Below are 19454 nucleotides of genomic sequence, written 5' to 3'. Positions count from 1 at the left end.
TCTCAAACAACAGATCCGTCAACGGAGGTCTCTGTACTCAGACGAACAATTTCTCCCTCTCCTTCTCCCTCTCCCTCTCCCTCTCCCTCTCCCTCTCCCTTCCCCCCTACTCCCTCTGTCGCCCAGTCTCCCCCTCCCCCAGTCCCCAGATGGTGGGGGAGAGTGTATTGCCGATTCTCAAGTTGGAGGACTCAGAATAAAAGCAAAGAGGCAGACTGTAACATCGTAGTCAGCGAGCTGCTTTGGCTTGCTGTGGGAAATGGTGGCTCCTCTCTGTTGCTTGTTAGAGAAGGGTAGAAAGAGTGAGAGCTTGTGGCATGTCAAATTGTTGGGTGAACAATGAGTTTTTCTTGGACTGCAGGTCATGGTCCCTCTTTGGGGATTTTGCTATTGCTTGCTTTGTGGGTGCTGATGCTTCCTGCCAAAATAAGTGGGGGAGGGTTGATGCTACTTGTGCATGGGAGAGGACGGGGGGGGGGGGCTTCGAGGTTCTAATGCTTTACTGTCGTTCATTCTTTGGGTTTCTCTTCTGTTTTCATGATGTCTGTGAGGAGTAAGAATTTCAGGTTGTATGCTGTATACATTCCTTGATTTAAGTTGAACCATTGAACATTGTGGTGAACATCAAGAGACATATAGTAGTCTTGTGAACATTGAAAGGCATATGTTGTGGTCCTGTGGGCACTGGGAAACATATCATGGTCTTGTGGACACTGGGAAACCAATATTATTGTCTTATGGGCACTGGGAAACATATTATGGTCTTGTGGGCACAGGGAAACAGATATTATGGTTTTGTGGACACCGGGAAATAGATATTACAGTCTTGTGGATACTGGGAAACACATTATTGTCTTGTGGGCACTGGGAAACAGATATTATGTTCTTGTGGGCACTGGGAACATGTTATGGTCTTGTGACTATCAAGGGATGCACATTGTGGTTTTGTGAACATTGAAAGACACACATTGTGTCTTGCGAACATTAGAATGCACCCATTATGATCTTGTGAATATCGAGAGACTCAGAATTTTAAGTTTGTCAAAATTCAGAGATGTACATCATGGTCCTTTGAACATCGAGAGGAACACATTGTGGCCTTGTGAATATTTAGAGACACATCATGGTCTAGTGAACATCAAGAGGTACATACCATGGTATTGTAGTCACTGAGAGTTGTACAATGTGATCCTATAGATGTGACAAATCACTCATTGCAGTCTTGAGAGTTTCAAGGGACACGCATTGTGATCCAGTGGGCATTAAGAATTGTATATTGTGGTCCAGTGGGGACTGAGTCACAGCTTGTGGTTTTGTTGACATCAGATCAGATAGATGTTCTTGTAAATCAAGCAAAAATTGCAGATGCTGGATTCCTCAGTATACACATCACCGATGATCTCACCTGGATTGTACACACCAGCTTTGTGGCAAAAAGGGCACAACAGCGTCTCTTCCACCTCAGGCGACTAAAGAGGTTCGGCATGGGCCCCCACATCATCAAGACCTTCTACAGGGGCACCATTGAGAGCATCCTGACTGGCTGTATCACCACTTGGTATGGGTACTGTGCCAACCTTGATCGCTGGGCACTGCAGAGAGTGGTACGGACAGCCCTGCACATCTGTGGATGTGAACTTCCCTCCATTGAGGACATTTACAGCAGCAGGTGCAGAAAGAAGGCCTGGAAAATCATTGGGGACACCAGTCACCCCAACCATAAACTGTTTCATCTGCTTCCATCTGGTAAACGCTACCGCAGCATTAAAAGCTAGGACCAACAGGCTACAGGACAGCTTCTTTCTACAAGCCATTAGACTTATAAATTCACATGTCTGTACATTGCAGCAGAGTCATAATGCAAAGATTTTTACTCCCTCACATTGTGGGATGGACATAATATTTAAATAAATTCTAATTCTAAATCTGGAAAAATACTGAAAATGCTGAAAAGACAGATGTAGAGACAGAAACATGGTTAACGTTTCAGGTCATAGATACATTCTCAGAACTGGGAAACAGAGCAAAGCAAGTTTTAATTTGGTTAGGAAAGTTCAGTCACTTGGCAATCAAGATGAGGTAGTAAATTGGATTAGACAATGGCTTCATGAGAAGCCGGAGAGTGGTTGTACATGATTGCCTCTCTGACCAGAGGCCTGTGACTTGTGGGGTGCTGCAGGGATCAGTGCTGGGTCCATTTTTGTTTGTCATCTATATTAATGATCTGGATGATAATGTGGTTAACTGGATCAGCAAATTTGATACCAAGATTGGAGGTGTACTGTACAGCAAGGAAGACTATTGAGCTTGCGATGGAATCTGGACCTACTGGAAAAATGGTAGATGGAATTTAATGAAGACAAGTGCGAGGTGTTGCACTTCAGTAGGACCAACCAGGGTAGGTCTTACTCAGTAAACGGTAAAACACTGAAGAGTGCAGTATAACAAAGAGATCTGGGAATAAAGGTTCATAATTCATTGAAAGTGGTGTCACAGGTAAATAGGGTCGTCAAGAGCTTTTGGCACATTTGCCTTCATAAATCAATGTATTGAGTACAAGAGATAGAGTAGTATGTTCATTCTGTATAAGACACTGTTAAGGCCTAATTTGGATTATTGTATGCATTTTTGGTCACCTATCTACAGGAAAGATGTAAATAAGATTGAAAGAGTACAAAGAAAATATACAAGGATGTTACCCAGACAGGAGGACCTGGAGGCTTTGTTTGAGGTATACAAAATTATGAGGGGTATAGATAGGGTAAATGCAAGCAGGCTTTTCCCACTGAGGTTGGGTTGGGACTACAACCAGAGGTCATGGGTTAAGAGTGAAAAGTGAATTGCTTAAGGTGAACATGAGGGGAAACTTCTTCACTCGGTGGATCACAAACAGAAAAATGTCTGCAGATGCTGGAAATGTAAGCAACACACACAAATTGCTGGAGGAACTCAGCAGGCCAGACAGCATCTATGTAAAAGAGTAAACAGTTAATGTTTCGAGTCGTGTCCTGCCGAAGGGTCTTGGCCTGGAGCATCGACTATACTCTTTTCCATAGATGCTGCCTGGGCTGCTGAGTTCCTTCAGAATTTTATGTGTGTTCATGAGAGTGTGGAATGAGCTGCCAGCACAAGTGGTGCAAGGGAGCTCGATTTCGATGTTTAAGGGAAGTTTGGATAGGTCCATGGGTGTGAGGGGTATGGAGGGCCATGGTGCGGGTGCAGATCAGTGGGGCTACAGTTTAAGTAGTTCAGCACAGACTAGATAAGCCAAAGGCTCTGTTTCTGTGCTGTACATTTCTATGACGCTATTTCAAAGGGACTTGGGAGTCCTCTTGCAGGATTCCCTAAAGGTTAATTTACAGGTTGAATCAGTGGTGAAGAATGTGACATCAGCATTCATTTTCAGCGGACTAGAATATAAAAGCAAGGACGTAAAGCGCGGGTGAGGATTCACAGAGCACCTTAAGGCCCCTTCTTTAAGAAAGGATGCGCTGACTTTAGAGAGGGTTCAGAGGAGGATCAAGAGAATGATCCTGGGAATGAAAGACTTATCACATGCGGAGCAATTGATGGCTCTGGAACTTGCTTGGAATTGAGAATAATAAGAGGTGATCTCATTGAAACCTATTGAATGCTGAAAGGTCTAGATAGAGTGGATGTAGAGAGGATGTTTCCTATGGTGGGAGAATCTAGGACCACAGGGCACAGCCTCAGAATAGAGGGGCATCCATTTAGAATGGAGATGATGAGGAATTTCTTTCACCAGAGGGTGGTGAATCTGTGGAATTCACTGCCACAGGTGCCTGTGGAGGCAAATCATAGGGTGTATTTATGGTGGAGGTTAATAGGTTGTGAAGGGTGTGAAGGCAGGAGAGAGGGTTAAGAGGGAAATTGATCAGCCATGATGAAATGGCAGAGCAGTCTCAATGGGCCGAATGGCTTAATTCTGCTCCTATGTCTTTTGGTCTTAAGGAATGCCATGCATTTAGATTGGAAGAAAAGAAAATAACTCACCTCTTTACCTGGAATGAGTGCTTAGATCTCTGGGTGGTGGGACGAAGTTAAAGGGCAGGGTGATGCCTCCTGGGAACAGAGGAGCAAACCAGAGATTCACGAAGGGAATGATGCCTTGCATTTTTGAAGAGGAAGAGATATCTACGTTTGAAACTGGCAGAAATTGTGAAGGATAATTTGTTGAATCTGGAGGTTGGTAGGGTGGAAGGTGCAACACTCTGCCAGCAAGGCAAGTGTCAACGCTCCCGAGCTGAATCGGTCCTTCAGTGCTATGCTGTTGCCATCACTCCATGCAAGGTCTACAGCAGGGGAGTCCCTGGGCTCCACGGACCCCTCAGAGGACTGTGAATAGATATCAGGGGGCCTGTGAACTCGTATGGGAAAGCATCTACATTTTTATTTTCGCTAACCTCTAATTGAAATTGATTATTTTCTTCAATGATGAACGCAGGCAGCAAACCACAGTAGTATTAGCAGTGCCTGTGATTTGTCACGAGTGGAAATCACAGATATCTTCATGTCACATTGCAGCTGTTACAAATACCTCAAAATATCACTGACAGCATCACTACTTTGAAATTATGGTAGTTATTAGACCTGCCGTGAGATTGAATGCAGGCACTTGTGCGACGTAGCCAGTCAGCTATCGGGCACCCATGCACCTACTGGTCACTCTGCAATCAAGTGATGAACTCACATATTCCCCGTAAGGCTGTGCAGCTTTTTGTAATACTATGCAACTCCATTTGCAACAGTAGGTGAATTCCAGGAAAGACACGATGCTTGAGCTACAGCTGTAATCCTTGTGTCTATCCAAGGATCCAAAAGCTATTACGTGTGTTAAAACTTCAGATCAATTGTAAAACTTGTCTTATTTTATTTACTTGGCATACAAATTTCTTGAATATCTTACACCACTTAATTAAGATTACTTCTTTCTTTGCAAATTTATTAAGTCAGTCAGTCAGTCGGTGCCATCCCGAATCTGGGGTTGGCGGCTACACACCTCCATCTTCTTCGATCTTGCGACAGCTCCGAGTACAGCCTCTCCTCCAGTTTGTTCTCGCTGGCCGCCTTGGCACCGCCTGCCGCCACCCCCGCCGAACTCAAGCCCAAGGCCGTGTCGGCCTCCAGCCGTGGCCGCTTCTTCGAGCTCAGCCCTTCCTTAGGCAGAGGCCTTGGGCAGCTCCAGGCACACGGTGCAGCACCCAAGTTCATCAAGTCTCTTTTAGCTGATGAGGCTTTAATCTCTTCCACGGAAGATGGACGTTGGCTCACAAAGAGCTCATCCGCCCTTTGTCAGGTCTTGTTTTTTTTTCAGTCCTGCTGGGTGTCCTCACACCCTCCTCACCAGACTAAGTCCAGCGGGGGAGTTGGCCCAAGTCGCCGACCACTCAACCACGGCCCCTGGCGGAGCGCTGGGCACCCGCCCCCCCCCGCCAAATCTTTCAGAGCGTCCAGCGCCCAACCAAAAACCATGGTCAAGCGGCTGGCAACCATGGGTTTTAAACAAATTTATTAAACAAATGACTTAAAAACTATACAAAAACACTGAATTCCAAAAATATCAATTGAATCAAATATTTTATCTTAGCTTTATTTATTTCATATTTTTTTCCAGACCCAATTTAAGTTGAAATGTCGAAGAAAAGAAACTATGATGAAAACACCGGTGGGAGGTGCTGAGCTTTTTTGCTGGTGGGGGAGCGGGGTCATTGCTCTGCTGCTGCTTATGCATGGGAGGTGGGAGTGGGGGGGCTTTGGGGTTAGAAACATTTAACTGTCATTCATTCTTTGGGGCACTCCTCTGTTTTCATGGATGTTTGCGAAGAAAAAGAATTTCAGATTGTATATTGTGTACATTTCTCTGACATTAAATGTACCTATTGAACTACGTATTATATGGTTTCGCTTGCATTAGTGGACATGATGGGAAACAAATGCCATAGTGATGTTTAAGAACATAAGAAATATGAGCAGGAGGAGGGCATCTGTCCCATCGAACCTGCTCCGCCATTCAATAAGATCATGGCTGATCTGGCCATGGACTCAGCTTCACCTACCTGCCTTTTACCCATAACCTTAATTCTGCTACTATGCAAAAATCTATTTCTACCTTGTCTTAAATGTATTTACTGAGATAGCCTCCACTGCTTCATTTCCCACAGATTCACCACTCTCTGGGAAAAGCAGTTCCTTCTCATCTTGTCGTAAATCTACTTCCCCAAATCAAGAGGCTATGTCCCCTAGTTCTAGACTCATCTACCAGTGGAAACAACTTTCCTGCCTCTATCTTATCTATCCTTTTCAGAATTTTATATGTTTCAATTAGATCCTCGCTCATTCTTCTGAGTTCCAGCGAGTACAGTCCCAGGCGACTCAATCTCTCCTCATGGCCCAAACTCCTCATCTCTAAAATCAACCTGGTGTACCTCCTCTGCACCGCCTCCAAAGCTAGTATATCCATCCTCAAGTAAGGAGACTAGAATTGCACACAGTACTCCAGGTGCAGCCTCACCAGTACAGTACCTTGTACAGCATAACCTCCCTGCTCTTAAATTCAATCCCCTCTAACAATGAAGGCCAACGTTCCATTTGTCTTCGTGATAGCCTGCTGCAACTGCAAACCAACCTTTCGTGATTCATGCATAAGCTCTCCCAAGTCCCTCTGCACAGCAGCATGCTGCAATCTTTTACTATTTAGAGAATAATCAGCTCTTTGATTTTTCCTCCCAAAATGGATGACCTCGTATTTATCAACATTGTACTCCATCTGCCAGACCCTTGCCCACTCACTTAACCTATCTATATCTTTCTGCAGACCCTCTGAATCTTCTGCACAATTTGCTTTTCCACTCAATTTAGTATCATCAGTGTGAGGGGATCCAGGAGTGCCCCTATTAATTGTTTGAAGAGAGACAGAGAGAGGGAGTTATTTATCATCGATGGTTTGTTTTAAAGAGAGAGAGAGAGACAAAGATTGACAGTTGGACTGTCACTTTAAGGCACTGGAAGTAACTTTGGATTTCTACTGAGTTGGGTTTGGGAGACAGCATCGAGCAGCTCGAAGGTTGTTATGGTGACCGACAGGACATTATTGATGTTACTTCCAAGGACTTGTTGCCTGCTCGCATTCCTTTACAGACAAAAGAAGGAGGGACTCTTTGAAAGACAGGTGATGCTCAGCCTGGTGAGATAAATAGGAGGTCAGATGGTACAGACCTCAGACACATGATCTGGACACTGAACGAGCATTGTTGCGCCCGCAGAGAAAGTGGGTTTTGGAGGATCAATCAGGCAGATTGATCCAAGTGTTCTGCCAGTGAAAATTCAAAGGCAACACCGGTGGGGAGCTGTCCATGTGTCCAACCCTGACCTGGGTAGACAGCTCAACCACACCGAAGTACCGTCCCCCGGTTAAAGTCACAGTCGGTGACTTGTGAAGGATTTTGGAGGATGACGAGAAGATCGACGGCAACAACTCACCTGAAGACTCAACTCACTCCCTCTCTCTCTCTCTTTCTCTCTCCATTGCTATTCAACTACATACCACGAACTGAACTGAACTGAACTTTACTCAACATCGTAAGACTGTATCTTTTTACCCCTAGACTTAAAGAGGCTTGGTTTTTCGTATATCTATTTCCACACTTACTGATTTACTTACTTATATATAATCATTGTTAACATGTTTGTTTTATTTACATTGATATTTACTGTATTGCATAGTTGTTAATAAATATTATTAGACTCCAAAGTGGTTTTTATTTCTGCTGGTTTCTTTATCCCCGTCATGGGGTACGTGACATTAATTGGGGGCTCATCCGGGATATGAACAAATTGGCCGGGAGGCTGGTTTGAATTGATTGGGGAAAATCCCTTTTGATTTGGTTGTGTGGAAAAACAGCAGAAATGGATGTTAGAGACTTTCTGAAATCACCAGACCTGGTGACTTCGAAGTTAACTAAAAAGTATGAGTTGCGGGACATTGCTAAAGAATTGAAAGTTGAGGTGAAGAGAGGTATGACGAAAGTAGAAATTCAAAGAAAAATAGTTGAATGTTATATAGATAAGGGAATGTTTGATGAGGAGGCGTTAGAGTTGTTCGTGGAAGGTGAACCTACTGAGGATGAGTTTCAGCTTCAGTTGGAAATACTAAGAAGGGAGCATGAATTGAAATTAAAACAACTCAAGAGAGAGGCTAGAGAGGCAGCAAAACAGAGAGCAGAGGCAGAAAGACAGAGAGAAGAGGCAGCAAGATGGAGAGAAGAGGCAGAAAGACAGAGACAGTTTAAAAGAGAGAAGTTGCAGCAAAGAGGTTTAGAGTCGGACCCTGATGATTTTTACAGCTTGGAAGGGCTAGTTTTTTGTGATGAATTTAAAAGTTGTGTTCCTGATGAGGTAAGGGCATACCCAGTGGCAGAGGATGCCCCTACCCTTCAGGGGTCTGTTAAGAAAGCAGACGGAGAAGTTTTAACCCATGAGGTTGAGTTTACTCCAGATGTGAATTTCCCAGAGTGTAGCTGGGAGGATCAGGATAACCTGGAATTTGAAACTGGGACTAGTGATAAAAACCTAGAAGAGGTAGCTGTCCCGATTGTCTGTGTTCAGGTTGTTGAAATACCTGTGGATTCACAGGGTACTGAACCTTGTGTTGAAACTCAGTTAAGGTCTGAGGTGTCTAACTTGGTTGAAAGGGAATGCAGTCCTTCTGTGTCAGATGGACTTGGTTCAGTGAGTAAGGGGTTAACCTTGGTACCAATGGAATGTGAGGATTCTCAGTTATTTGTATTAGACCATGTTTTAAAAGTTGGTCATGAAGTGGAAATTGGTGAGGTCAGCGTTGTTGAAAATAATAGCAAAAGTGTTGTTCCTGGACTTTTGGATAAAGTGCTGGGAAAGGTTGAATTGCTTGCACGACCTTTGACCCTGCTTGCAGGACAAAAGCCTGCTGAGGGAAGATGTGTGGCTCTGTTGAATTCCATTTGGACATTTGAGCACCTGCAAGGTCATAACATTAGGCAGTATAATGTTATGGAAAAGGAAAAAAATTGTTAAGGTTTTGGAGTGGAAATTACTATGGAATCAAGTCGAAGTATAGGTCGTAATCAGATGGGTAGTTTGTTTCGTCTCTTTCATAATGTGTACATGATTCTGATCAGCCTAATGATGGTACTGAATTTAATAAACAATGGAGGCATGTTGACAGCTCTCCGAGATAAAAGTGTTTCAGCAATTCAGCTAATGAGCAAAGTTGCTATTGAGACCTACAATAGAAAAACCAAAGGTTTAAATTATGATGTGTCACAGACCTTTCTACCTTCCAGATTTCAGCAGGACTTAGAGGGTAGTACAGCTGATAAGGGTAAGGTGTATAAGAAAGGTTTGTCTTTATTGAAAAAGGAATGTATCGACGAACAGAAGTGAGATTCTGGAATGGTGGCTTTAAGGGAGGTGGCTCTCACAGGAGAGGAGGTTCAGAGGGAGTCAGTAGGATATTATCTTAAAGATGGGATGTTGATGAGGAAGTGGAGACCAGCCACTGTGCCTGCAAGTCACGTGGTGGTTTTGAAAGGTTACAGAGCTGAAATTTTAAACATGGCTTACAGTATGCCTTTAGGTGGACATCATTGTGTGAGAAATGAGGAAAATTGGAACAAGAGGGTTCCTCTCTTCTTATTTAGTGGTGGAGATTCGATTCAGAAGGCAGTGAAAGGTAATTTGTTGGAACCTGTGTTCAGTTACAGGCCAAAAGGACCTTTGACCCTACTCAGAGAACTCTGGAAGGGATTTAGTAAGCTTTGTGACTTTGCCAAGGAAAGTTTACAAAATGGTCGAGTCTAAATAATACACTTGTTTACTGGAATTGCAGCTGGGAGAATTGTTATAGAACAAAATAGAGTCGTGAAATCTGATAATGGAATGAAAAGACATGTTTACCCATCAAATCTAGACTCACCCAGATGTCAGAATTCCATTGTTTTGGAAAATATTACTGATAAGGTCCACCAGTTGGACCCAAAACTGAATAAGCAAGTAAAAGGACTAATTGGTGTTTTGAAATGGTGCACAGGTGCAGTGCATCACGTCATTATGAATTTAGCCCAACCTATGAAATGGCATCTTCACAGAGTGAACTTTGAGAAAAGTAAAAGGGTTGAACAAGGAATTAGAAACAAGAAGGAACAAAGAAAGAGAATGGATGACTGTATTGAGTGGGGAAGGCTAGATACCTTATTAAGATTGACTTGTCAAAAGGATACTGGGGTGTTCCTTTAACAGAGAGGGCTAAAGAGATATCAGTATTTGTGACACCATTGAGACTGTATGAATATGATGTTAAAGTTGGAAACTGTAACCATTATTGCTTTGTCATCTGATGTTTTTTTTTTCCTGTACTATTTCAAACTCTGTGATGTGCATTAAAACAAATCGTCTTCAACAATTTTTTTTTCCCTGAGGAAAGGGAGTATGAGGGGATCCAGAAGTGCCCCTATTAACTGTTTGAAGAGAGACAGAGAGAGAGAGTTATTTATCATCAACGGTTTGTTTTAAAAAGAGAGAGAGAGAGACGAAGATTGACAGTTGGACTGTCACTTTAAGGCACTGAAGGTAACTTTGGATTTCTACTGAGTTGGGTTTGGAAGACAGCACCGAGCAGCTCGAAGGTTGCTATGGTGACCGACAGGACATTATTGATGTTACTTCCAAGGACTTGTTGCCTGCTGGCACTCCTTTACAGACAAAGGAAGGAGGGACTCTTTGAATGACAGGTGATGCTCTGCCTGGTGAGATAAATAGGAGGTCAGATGGTACAGACCTCAGACACATGATCTGGACACTGAACAAGCATTGTTGTGCCCGCAGAGGAAGTGGGTTTTGGAGGATCAATCAGGCAGATTGATCCAAGTGCTCTGCCAGTGAAAATCCAAAGGCAAGACCGGTGGGGAGTTGTCCATGTGTCCGACCCTGGCCTGGGTAGACAGCTCAACCACATCGAAGTACGGTCCCCCTGGTTAAAGTCACAGTCGGTGACTTGTGAAGGATTTCGGAGGATGACGAGAAGATCGACGGCAACAGCTCACCTGAAGACTCGACTCACTCATGCTCTCTCTCTCTCTCTCTCTCCATCGCTATTCAACTACATACCACGAACTGAACTGAACTGAACTTTACTCAATATCGTAAGACTGTATCTTTTTACCCCTAGACTTGAAGAGGCTTGATTTTTCATATATCTATTTCCACACTTACTGATTTACTTACTTATATATAATCATTGCTAACCTGTTTCATTTATTTACATTGATATTTACTGTATTGCACAGTTGTTAAAAAATATTAGTAGTTTATAGCAATACTAGACTCCAAAGTGGTTTCTATTTCTGCTGGTTTCTTTATCCCCGTCACGGGGTACGTGACATCAGCAAACTTAGATTCACTACACTCAGTCCCCTCTTCCAGATCATTAATGTATATCGTAAACAGTTACAGGCCCATCACCGATCCCTCCAGCACACCACTCACCACTGACTGCCAACCGGTGTAACACTCATGTATCCCAATTCTCTGCTTTCTATGAGTTAACCAATCCTCTATCCATGCTAATACATCACCCCCAACTCTATGCATCCTTATCTTATGGATAAGTCTTCTATACAGCACCTTATCACACACTGTCTGGAAATCCAAGTAAATAACATCCATCTGTTCCCCTCTATCCACTGCGCTCATTATATCCTCAAAGAACTCCATTTTTGTTTGTCAAACAGGACCTGCCTTTGCTGAATCTACGCTGCATCTGCCTGATGGATCCATTTCTTTCCAAATGTCTCACTATTTCTTCTTTAATGATAGCTTCAAGCATTTTCCCAAGTACAGATGTTAACCTAACTGACCTATAGTTACCTGCCTTTTGGCTGCATCCTTTTTAAAACAGTGGCGTGAAATTCGCCGTCTTCCAATCCAATGGGACCTGCCCAGAGTCCAGGGAATTTTGCTAAACTAACACCAATAACTTTTGCCATTTCTTTCTGTACCCTGAGATGCATTCCATCAGGACCAGAGGACTTATCTATCTTCAGACCCACAAGTTTGCTCTGCAGTTCCTCTTTAGTGATAGTCATAGTATCGCGGTCCTCACCTCCCATCACATCCATAACATCTCTTCTTGGCATGTTAGACATGTCTTCCACTGTGAAAGTCAACACAAATTAATCATTCAAAGCCTCAGCCATTTCCTCATTTCCCAATATCAATTCCCCCTTCTCGTCCTCCAAGTGACTGGAAAGAGACACTGGCGGGAAAGACGGCAGAGCAGCAGTGGCTGGAGTTTATGCGAGAAATGAGGAATGTGCAAGACAAGTATATTCCAAAAAAGAAGAAATTTTCGAGTGGAAAAAGGATGCAACCGTGGTTGACAAGAGAAGTCAAAGCCAAAGTTAAAGCTAAGGAGAGGGCATACAAGGAAGCAAAAATTAGTGGGAAGACAGAGGATTGGGAAGTCTTTAAAACCTTACAAAAGGAAACCGAGAAGGTCATTAAGAGAGAAAAGATTAACTATGAAAGGAAACTAGCAAATAATATCAAAGAGGATACTAAAAGCTTTTTCAAGTATATAAAGAGTAAAAGACAGGTGAGAGTAGATATAGGACCGATACAAAATGATACTGGAGAAATTGTAATGGGAGATGAGGAGATGGCAGAGGAACTGAACAAGTATTTTGCATCAGTCTTCACTGAGGAAGACATCAGCAGTATACCGGACACTCAGGGGTGGCAGGGAAGAGAAGTGTGCGCAGTCACAATTACGACAGAGAAAGTACTCAGGAAGCTAATAGGCTAAAGGTCGATAAATCTCCTGGACCAGATGGAATGCACCCTCGTGTTCTGAAGGAAGTAGCTGTGGAGATTGCGGAGGCATTAGCGATGATCTTTCAAAAGTCGATAGATTCTGGCATGGTTCCGGAAGACTGGAAGATTGCAAATGTCACTCCGCTATTTAAGAAGGGGGCAAGGAAGCAAAAAGGAAATTATAGACCTGTTAGCTTGACGTCGGTGGTTGGGAAGTTGTTGGAGTCGATTGTCAAGGATGAGGTTACAGAGTACCTGGAGGCATATGACAAGATAGGCAGAACTCAGCATGGGTTCCACAGAGATCAGTGTTGGGGCCGCTTCTTTTTACATTGTACATCAACGATTTGGATTATGGAATAGGTGGCTTTGTGGCTAAGTTTTCTGACGATACGAAGATAGGTGGAGGGGCCGGTAGTGCTGAGGAAACGGAGAGTCTGCAGAGAGACTTGGATAGATTGGAAGAATGGGCAGAGAAGTGGCAAATGAAGTACAATGTTGGAAAGTGTATGGTTATGCACTTTGGCAGAAAAAATAAACAGGCAGACTATTATTTAAATTGGGAAAGAATTCAAAGTTCTGAGATGCAATGGGACTTGGGAGTCATCGTACAGGATTCCCTTAAAGTTAACCTCCAGGTTGAGTCGGTAGTGAAGAAGGCGAATGCAATGTTGGCATTCATTTCTTGAGGAATGGAGAATAGGAGCAGGGATGTGATGTTGAGGCTCTATAAGGCGGTGGTGAGACATCACTTGGAGTACTGTGGGCAGTTTTGGTCTCCTTATTTAAGAAAGGATGTGCTCACGTTGGAGAGGGTACAGAGAAGATTCACTAGAATGATTCCGGGAATGAGAGGGTTAACATATGAGGAACGTTTGTCCGCTCTTGGACTGTATTCCTTGGAGTTTAGAAGAATGAGGGGAGACCTCATAGAAACATTTTGAATGTTAAAAGGCATGGACAGAGTGGATGTGGCAAAGTTGTTTCCCATGATGGGGGAGTCTAGTACGAGAGGGCATGACTTCAGGATTGAAGGGTGCCCTTTCAGAACAGAAATGTGAAAACATTTTTTTAGTCAGAGGGTGGTGAATCTATGGATTTTTTTGCCACGGGCAGCAGTGGAGGCCAAGTCATTGGGTGTCTTTAAGGCAGAGATTGATAGGTATCTGAGTAGCCAGGGCATCAAAGGTTATGGTGAGAAGGCGGGGCAGTGGGACTAAATAGGATAAAATGGATCAGCTCATGATAAAATGGCAGAGCAGACTCGATGGGCCAAATGGCCTACTTCTGCTCCTTTGTCTTATGGTCTTATGGTCTTATGGTTCCTCAACTGTCCCACCATATAGCCTGTGTTCCCAGTCTACATTAGCCAAATCCTCCCTCATCCCATGGTACTCTACATTGTTTTGGCATAATACACTGGTTTTTGATCGAACTATTGTATGAAACATAGAAACATAGAAGAACTACAGCACAATACAGGCCCTTCAACCCACAGTGCTGTGCCGAACATGTACTTACTTTAGAATGAGAAACTCAGTCATACTGTGATCACTCTTTCCAGAGGATCTCTAACTACAAGATCATTAATTTTACCTGTCTCATTGCACAGGACCAGATTTAAGATAGCACGTTCCCTTGTAGGTTCTGTAACATGCTGTTCAAGAAAGCCATTCTATGAAGTCTCCTCAAGACTACCTCAACCAATTTGATTCACCCAATCTATGTGCAGGTCAAAGTCCCCCATGATAACTACTGCTCCATTCTTACATGCTTCAGATATTTCTCTATTTATTGCCTGTGCCACTGTAATGTTGTTATTTGGTGGCCGATAAACAACTCCCACCAGTGATTTGTTTCCCTTTACTATTCCTAATCTCTGCTCTGATGGTTTCAACATTCTCCTCCTTAGATCTTATATTGTCTCTCACGATCACCCTGATCTCCTCTTTAATAGAACTACCCCATCTCCCTTACTTTCCTGCCTATCCTTCCATATTACCTGATATCCTTGGGTATTTAATTCCCAGCTCTGTCCGCCCTGCAACCACGTGTCTGTAATGGCCACTAAATGACCTGACTTGGTCCAACCAAGCAGAGTTCACTGCCAAGAAGGCCCACCAGCGCCTTTACTTCCTGAGAAAACTAAAGAAATTTGGCCTGTCCTCTAAAACCTTCACTAATTTTTATAGATGCACCATAGAAAGCATTCTTCCAGGGTGCATCACAACCTGGTATGGAAGTTGTCCTGTCCAAAACCGGAAGAAGCTGCAGAAGATCGTGAACACGGCGCAGCACATCACACAAACCAATCTTCCGTCCGTGGACTCACTTTACACTGCATGCTGTCGGAGCATTGCTGCCAGGATAATTAAGGACACGACCCACCCAGCCAACAGACTTTTTGTCCCTCTTCCCTCCAGGAGAAGGTTCAGGAGCTTGAAGACTCATACAGCCAGATTTGGGAACAGCTTCTTTCCAACTGTGATAAGACTGCTGAATGGATTCTGACCCGGATCTGGGCCGTACCCTCCTAATATCCGGACCTGCCTCTCGGTTTTTTTGCACTACCTTACTTCCCATTTTTCTATTTTCTATTTATGATTTATTATTTACATTTTTAATATTTACTCATTTTAACTATTTTTAATATTTAATATTTGTAATCCAGGGAGTGTGAAGCACAGAAGCAAATATCGCTGTGATGATTGTACATTCTAGTACCAATTGTTTGGCGACAATAAAGTATAAAGTATAAATCATACCCCCTTGTACTGAATTGAGCCACGAGTTCACTGATCTGTTTCGAATACGACAGGCATTCAGATAAAGTGCCTTACACTCATTGTGCTTTTAAAATTTTGTAATCTTTCACTCTTTTGCAGTTGAGTTTTTTTCACTCCACTCTTACTTTTCTCTTTATCTTTTGCTTTTTCTTTGTCTTTATCAACACTTTTCTTTTTTACTTTACTTCTCCAATCTGTTGAACCCACTTGCCTATTTAGTTTAAAGCCCTATCCACAGCCCTGGTTATGCGATTCGCTAGGATCCAGGTCCCATCACAGTTCAGATGGAGCTTGTCCCATTGGTACAGCTCCCTCATTCCCGAATACTGGTGCCAATTTCCCATGAATTCAAACCCACTCTCCCACACCAATCCTTGAGCCACACATTTAACTCACTGATCTTCTTGACCCAATGCCAATTTGACATGCGGCTCAGGTAATAATCTAGAGACTACCATCTTTTGTGGTCAGGAAAATTCTTGCAAATGGAAGTATGAAGCCAGCAAAACTGAAAGAGCATCTCATATCTGTTTCTCATAAAAATGCATCTAAAGTTGCAAGACACTTCCAAAACTTGGATTTGCCATCTTACAAAAACCTTTCCTTGAAGCATTCTGGAACTTTGTTTACTAGAATGCCAAACAAATGAAACCCCACACTATTGGAGACACTTTAGTAAAGCCATATGCACTGGAATGGTCGAGCTTGTTTGTCACTGAAACAGAGGGAAAAAGCTGAAAGTGATACACACAAAATGCTGGTGGAACTCAGCAGGCTAGGCAGCATCTATGGAAAAGAGTAAACAGTTGACGTTTTGGGCCGAAACCCTTCATCAGGATTGGAAAAAGATATCACTAGTGGGGGTGGGGAGGAGGTGGCACAAGGTGGTAGGTGATAGGTGAAACCCAGACAGGGGGACGGGTGAAATAAAGAGCTGGGAAGTTGATTGGTGAAAGTGATAAAGGGATGAAGGGGGAGAATCTGTTAGGAGGACAGAAAGGCTTGAAAGAAAGGGAAGGGAGAGGAGTACCAGAGGGAGTTGATGGGCAGGTAAGGAGATAAGGTGAAAGATGGAAATGGGAATGGGATATGGTGTAGGAGAGGTGGGGGGGCCAGTAATGGAAGTTTGGAAGTTTGGGATATGGTGAAGGAGACGCTGCCCAGACAGAATATAAGGTTTTGCTCCTCCAACCTGAGTGTGGTCTCAACGCGTCTGTAGAGAAGGCCACAGACTGACATATCGGAATGGGAATGGGAGAAGAATTGAAATAGTTGGCCACTGGGAGATCCTGTTTTTCTGGCGGACAGAGCATAGGTGCTTGGCAAAGCAGTCTCCCAATCTGCATCGGGTCTCACAGATATGCAGAGAACCACACTGAGAGCACTGGATACAGTAAATGACCCCGACAGATTCACAGGTGAAGTGTCGCCTCACCTGGAGGGACTGTTTGGGGCCCTGAATGGTAGTGAGGGAGGGAGTGAAAGGGCTGGTGTAGCAGTTTGTTCTGCTTGCGAGGATAAGTACCGGGAGGGAGCTCAGTGGGGAGGGACAAATGGTCAAGGGAGTCATGTAGGGAGCAATCCCTGCAGAAAGAGTAACGTTGGGGGAAAGGAAGAGAAAGATGTGCTTCATGGTGGGATCCCGTTGGAGATGATGGAAGTTACAGAGAATTATGTGATGGATGCAGAAGCTAGTGGGGTGGTAGGTGAGGACAAGAGGAATCCTATCCATGTTGGGGTGGTGGGTGGATAGGGTGAGGGCAGTATTGATGGTGGAGGAAGGGAAGCCCCTTTCTTTGAAGAAGGTAGACAAAATGGGACTTACTGATGGCCACCCATTTCAATCCTACATCCCATTTCCTTTCCGACACATCAGTCCATGGCCTCGTCTTCTGCCATGATGAGGCCAGACTCAGGTAGGAGGAGCAACACCTTATATTCTGTCTGGGTAGTCTCCAACCTGATGACAGAACATTGATCTCTCTAACTTCCGCTAATGGCCCCCCACTCTCCTTCACCATTCCCCATTCCCATTTCCCTCTCTCAACTTATCTCCTTACCTGCCCATCAGCTCCCTCTAGTGCTCCTCCCCTTCCCTTTCTTCCATGGCCTTCTGCCCTCTCCTGTCAGATTCCCCCTTTAGATCTTCATCATTTTCACCAATCAACTTCACAGGTCTTTACTTCACCCCTCCCCTCTCCCGATTTCACCTATCACCTTGTGCCTCTTCCTCCCCACCCCCACCTTCTTGGTCTGACTTCTCATCTTTTTTTCTCCAGTTCTGAAGTGTCTGGGACCTAAATGTCGACTGTGTACTCTTTTCCATAGATGCTGCCTGGCCTGCTGTGTTCCTCCAGCAGTTTGTGTGCGTTACTTTGATGTCCAGCATCTGTAGATTTTCTGTTGTTTGTGATTCGAAAACTGGAAGTGGTTCTTTTTTTTTATCAAATAATGTGATACGTTCTAGAATTGAGTCATTGAGGAATAGGCAGCTTCGCAATTCCCATTGAGTTTGCAACTAGATGAAACTACAAACATCTCTCAGTGTTGTCAGCTCATTGTCTTTGTTCGTCATGCACATTCTGACACCAGCAAAGAAGAATTCCTATTTTATGAGCCCCTTTGGCAAACTGCAAAGGCCTTCGATGTTTTAGAAACAATAAAAAGTTTTCTTTTTCAAAACAAAACTTGTGGTGATATCACATGCAATGATGTGCCAGTACAGGATTGGACAGAGCACTGAGCATGCGCGGGATTGCCAGAATGTTCCAGCACATGGCTGGGTTAAGATGTGGTTGTTTATTACTGTAAATGAAAGTTCTCTAATTCTTCCAGAATATGACTCTCTACTGTTAACCCACGGTACGTTTAAATAGAAGTAACATAACATGTTGTTAGAAGTGGTTCTGGAAGAATAATACGGGAGAATCGAGAATCAAGAATCGAAGATAATCGAGACAAAAAAGAAGAAAAAAGTTTGAACTGTAAACAGTAAAATGGAAGGTTTACAACCCCCACCAAAACTTCAGCTGACTGGCAATGTAGCTGAGAATTGGAGGATATTCAAGCAACAGTTTGAACTGTACTTATCGGCGATTGATTATGATGAAAAATTGGAAAAAAACAAAGCTGCGCTTTTGCTCCAGGTAATCAGGAGTGATGCAATAGAGGTATATGATAATTTTGTCTTTGAAGATGGAGATAATTTCAATTTAAAGTCGACAATGGACAGATTTTAAGTATTTTGTATACCTAAGAGTAATTTAACGTATGAGTGATATAAATTCACATGTGCGCAGGGAGCCACTGAAACAATTGATCAGTATGTTACTGAGTTAAGAAAGTGTAGTAGAACATGCGAGTTTGGATTGCTCACAGACTCTCTCATTAAAGATAGACTTGTTTGTGGCATTTGAGATAATGCTTTGAGAGAAAGACTGTTGAGAGAGCAAGATTTAAATTTTGAAAAAACTTTGGCGCTTTGCAAAGCTCCTGAGACCGTGATGTTGCAGGCTGAAGAGCTTTCTGTCAAAAACTGCAATGTAAACACTGTAAAACAGCGCAAATACATCAAGAAATGTAATAATATGTCGACGAAACTGACAGAGAGCAAAACAGCATTGGATAGAAAAAAGTCATGTGATCACTGTGTACGGGAACATCGTCCAAATCAGTGGCCCGCATATGGCAAAATTTGCAATGGCTGTGGTAAGATTAATCATTTTTCACACTGTTGTAAAAGTAGAAAGTAAAATTAAAAAAAATAAAACAAAAGACTCCACACTCTTTGCACAGATGGAG

The sequence above is a fragment of the Mobula hypostoma genome, chromosome 5, assembly GCF_963921235.1.
Source record: "Mobula hypostoma chromosome 5, sMobHyp1.1, whole genome shotgun sequence".
Lineage (NCBI taxonomy): Eukaryota > Metazoa > Chordata > Chondrichthyes > Myliobatiformes > Myliobatidae > Mobula > Mobula hypostoma.
The sequence above is the reverse complement of the archived record's forward strand: the minus strand, read 5'-3'. Positions refer to the sequence as shown.